The sequence below is a fragment of the Lingula anatina genome, chromosome 10 (genome assembly GCF_051362555.1).
Source record: "Lingula anatina isolate TDL-2025a chromosome 10, LinAna3.0, whole genome shotgun sequence".
NCBI lineage: Eukaryota > Metazoa > Brachiopoda > Lingulata > Lingulida > Lingulidae > Lingula > Lingula anatina.
In genome coordinates, this window is record NC_141776.1 from 7,189,428 (window position 1) to 7,194,506 (window position 5,079).

Below are 5,079 nucleotides of genomic sequence, written 5' to 3' on the forward strand. Positions count from 1 at the left end.
CTTAAAAATTCTTGTAGTTGCGGCTTATCACTTGCACATTTCCCTGTGGAACTAACGTTATTCTCTTTGTTTCTTAACATTAGCCTGGAAATCTGCGATCAGTCATCTTTTTCCCCTCAAAGGACCTAATGTGAAATTGGCCGAGTCCAATTTATTCTATGCGCTTAATGTTTTGTAAAATGTCTGTAGTTGGTGACACCGGTTTGAGTTCCTGTTGTACAGAATTTGTCTTTGTAACTACTTCTTCAGTTAGAATGTCTTGTTTTATTGCATCAATACACCCCGTCGTTTCCAATTACTGCCACAAATCTCACTTTTTTCTCCGGAGAATTTCCCTTGATTATAGGTAAAGAGTATCTGCCTCTTCAGATCGTCTCCTTTTGTTTTGCAACGATACACTTCGTTTACTTCAATAAGTTCAATTTTTCTCCAGAGAATGACTGTTAGCTACGCAATTAATACCTGCTTTTCATATCAGTAGGTCGCAAGTTTCATAACTTTCACACAAACTCTGCTTTGTTGTCAATTCTTCCCACCCTTTCTTCAGTGTTTCTCCAGTAAAATATCTGTAAAATTAACTGAATCTTTTCGACAAAAATGTATGGTCATCCTTCAATGAAAGTAGGGTATTCGTCTTTCTCCATCTTAGCTATAGATAATCTTAGCCAAATGACCGGTATATTATAGATGAGGTGGTTAAATACAGGTAGATATTTTCATATGCGTCATTAAATAATCCTACCCATGAAACCGTTTCTTGGAACATAATTGGAAACGCTTGAATCAGGTGCAAAGTGTTACTTGCCGTTTGTTTCCCCTTCACCAGTTATTTTGACAAATGGCAAATTCACCCCAAAGTGAGATGAAAATCTCAACACGGAAAACGAGTAAATCCTTATCAGAATACGAGCTTGTGTCCCAGTACTAGGAAACGGTAGAAGGTGCTCCTCACCTCCTGCACCGTCCTCACTTGGTACGTTTTTGATGCCTGTTGGATTTTCTCGGAAGTTTTCAAGCAGACATACAAAGACTGCAGTAGCAGACTCAGTGACTAGAACATAGCCTGATAGAAGTCTGACGCCACTGTTGTTTTTAATGTTACAAGTACGAAAAGTTCTTGTTACTCATTATTACCATCTGTTTTCTTCGCTTATTTTTCACAGATACATCCCAGTGGATTAATGAATTCCGAATATTATTGCACAATTTCCTCAGTCAAATGTCATCTTAAATGTCAACTGACAAGCTAATCCCTCTCGCGAATTCGCACAATTGTATATATTCGTTAATTGTGAATTGATACATTCACAATCTTCAATCTGATATAGTAGTACTAATTGACTGAGTCACGATTTCTTGTTGGCAGAACTTATTTCTTTTAAAGGACACATGAAGGTCGGATACATGGCGCTTATGTACACCTTGTCACTTCAGCGCTGACAACTTTTAGTTCTTTAGATGTTGCTAACGAGAATTCATGTAGGCCTATGTATAAGCTTCTGCAGCCCTGCGTCTTGGGTGTGGCTGAGAAAAATTAAGTGTACGCTAATTCTAAGGACTGATTTTTTAACGTGTGGGCACAGACCATGGCTGAAGACCATGGGGAAGATAAATTATAAATTTACCATGTTTTGACCCTAAATAAATAAATAAATAAAGACTATGCGCCGAGTGCCTTTGGCAGCCGTGGGGGAGGGGGGGGGGGTCCTCCCCCTAGAAAATAATGAAAACTTAAGCATAAACTGTTGTAATTTAGAGTCCTTTAAACCAAAGATTGATACTCGTAAAATAAGCTTGGCAAGCATTTTATTTTTTGAAACGAGCACCAGCTGAGCCTCCATTTTGTTGGTAATATGACCATTAGCATGTATGAAACACAGTGGAATACGTAAATAAGCAATGCGTGGCTGAAGAGTATTGCTATTGATTACAACTGATGAATAAAATTGTTTTGAGGTATTTTTAACACATATCAAATCCACATTATTGAATTCAAGAAGGAAAGTAAGATTTTGGATGATAAATCATCGAGAATTTTCTAATTCCCTTGTTTACCTTTATGACGTCTTAGTCATTGACGCCGTGCCTATTGCTTTTTGATTGATAAAAGATTACCATGAAGAGTAGATATATACAGTTTCTTGGGTGTCTTAGCTAGAAATTATATGCCAAAGTAATTCTTGTTAGTTTTAATTAGTTTTAAAATCAGTTCTTATAATCGGCCAGGGGTGGTTGACTAGAAAAAACTGTGTAGTACCTGAAGGCAACCAACATGGGGCTCTTTCACGCAACACAAAATGGGGAATTTATAATTTTTTCAAAAGTAGGTTAGTATCACCTTTTTAACATGGAATTTGTACTAAGTACGATTTTCATTACTTATACAAAGTTATTTATATTTTATTCTTTATCTTTCTATCCAAAAAGCTTTTTGAATTTACATGTGTGCGATCACTGGGTACAGAAAGCTGTGCCCCTATGCGTTGCATGTAAAATTGAATGATCCTTATAATACTAAGACGAAATTGATGTAAGTGGACAATTTGTTAGACTAGGAGGCTGGAAAAAGAAAGGCTCTACATTGACGTATTAAATCTAAGCACATTAAAAGAAATAAATCATTTTAAAAGATACTTCGCCTGTTTTCTACTTAAGAAGTATGACGTAAAGTCGTTTCCACCCTTCCGCAAAGATCTTGAGCACGTGATTGACTCGTCAGTGTGAGACCCCGGAGGTCGGTGCTATGACCCACAGGTGGAAAACACGTTATGTCTATTCTTATATTCATTACACAATAATATATAAAAAACATTTTACCAAATCTAATTAATGTTTTAAAGTTTTCAATTTCTGCTCAAGACGGTTATTGTTACCTTATATTACCCCTGTAGCTGTCATAAAATTTTCCTGGTTAAAAAGAAAAATGACACTTGGTTTTCATTAGCTCGACGGGAAACTTGAGGCCATGGAAACAAATACTGACAAATGCACCCCCTGTAAGTAATGAATTAAGACAAATCATTACACGTTGCTTCACTTTCCTTTTGTATTATACCCTGGTACTAAGTAGTACATGTAATGAATCATGGATAATAAAATAGAAAGTGAAAGGCCGAGTGTGATTGTATCTTTCAATGACAAGTGATTAAGACGAAGTGCACGTGTAATCGGTTAACCTGGCGCAGCAAACAGTGTAATAATGCAAAAGGGCTCAATCAGAACAAGTTGAACCGCGGACTAACAGATCCGCGGATCAAATATGGCCCATCCAATTGCAAGCTTGCTGCATAACCCCCTCATGGACACTGAATACATTCCCCGAGCGGATTACGGGGTAAGCTTTAAAGTGGGTTGGCCATATTTGATCCACGGTTCTATTAGTCCGAGGATCACCTTTGGTTGCGAATGCGTCCATAGTCATTTTACGCATCGAGTGGAAGTTTCCGGGACATTACAGAAATCATGGTAATCTGTACAAATTTCCAGAAGCTTATACACTTTAGCAATCTCTAGAAGTAAACTAAGTGACGAGGGAGCTATCTCTGTTTCTATCTGTTGTCGTATATAGTGTACATGTAGGCGTTGACATTTACCATTAGAGTACTAGTATTACTGCTTACTGGGTAATGCGAGCACGTGAATGTGAGCTTATTCTAATGCTGGTGGTAAAACCGGTAAAATGCAGAATTGGAAAATGTGTGTGTGTGTTATTTAGATAAAAATGCAAAGGATCGACCATTGCTGTAATCTTATCGCCGCCGTTAGGAACCTGATGGAGTTCAACCTCCATTCGATTCCTAAGGGTTACATCAGGTTACAGGTGGAGTACGCTAACAATCACGATGGATCAAAACAATCAGAACAATGGGAGAATCAATGACAAAAAAAAAATAAAAAAATAAAAATAAATAAATAAATAAATAAATAAATAAAATAATGGTCAAACTAAAGATTTTAGAAACAATGTTGTTGGATCAGAATTTCGGTATCTCTTGTTTTACAGATAGGAATTATTTCACGAGTATATTAGACGTTATTTTAGTAGGTCTTTTTGTACATTGTGCATGTGTGTATCTGTAACTGTACCAGTAAAAAAAAAATTAAACATGCATTTGTCTTTTACCTTATTAATAATGAAAACAACCTATTACTCTTAAATGCATACATATTAAAGCAAAATTAAGAATGGTCACCAAGTATATGCCAACAAAATTTTGGTAGTTAAATATGCAACACAAAAATATATAAAACTCAGTAATTGTTTATTTGTGCTAATATCATAACCCATATAAGAAGCGAGTTCATATACTACCCTTATATATACTGGGTCATGAAATCATACATAACGCTCGGATGAACCTCAGTGGACTGGGGTGCAGGCTTCAAACCTGTAGCCGATTAGCGTCGGAGTGGTTCAATTCCACCTTTCGAGCGCCTTTTGTTGTACGCTGCAAGTGCATTTTCTACTCAGAAAAATATCCATGTACAATTTATTCATAGTGTTTTTAATCATTTAAGAAATTGAAATAAAATAAATGCTGACCAACTTGCCACTTGGTATATTTGGTCGAGCCATTTGCTGATTAATTACGAAGTTAGTAAACAAATCTATGGTAAAATTATTAATCAGTGTTTTTTAAAAATCTCATAAATAGGCTACGTGTATTGTATTGTAGGTGCATTCATTCATTTTAAAAAAGTCTTATCTAATCAATCAAATATTTAACTAAGAAATAATCAAAAATAATTTAATCAACCAATACATCAGATATTCTTTCCAATTGATTAATGGAACATTGATGCAACTGATGGCAGATTATGATAGCTTGATTTAGGTCCTTTTTAGGAAACTCTGCATCTCGGGTCACCCCTCGGGTCCGGGTCATTGCTGGTTAATCTAAGGTTAATCATTCGTCTGCTCATTGATTTATTCGTTTATTCGTTCATTTTGTCGGTAGTATATGTTCTGATGTATTGTGAAACATTGTATCTCTCCTCCTTCAATTTACTGCTGTCATTCGTCGTTCAGAAAAATAGATGGAACTGTCTTATCTTGACTGATGGCGATACGTGACCCTC

At 36.1% G+C, this 5,079-nt stretch overlaps 1 non-coding gene across 1 annotated transcript; it reads left to right on the forward strand.

The window, feature by feature from the left end:
- The first annotated feature begins 4,347 nt into the window (after nt 1-4,347).
- Nucleotides 4,348-4,434, forward strand: Trnastop-uca (transfer RNA opal suppressor (anticodon UCA)). Its single transcript has one exon. It is a non-coding gene; the product is annotated as a tRNA-Sec (tRNA).
- Nucleotides 4,435-5,079: the final 645 nt, after the last annotated feature.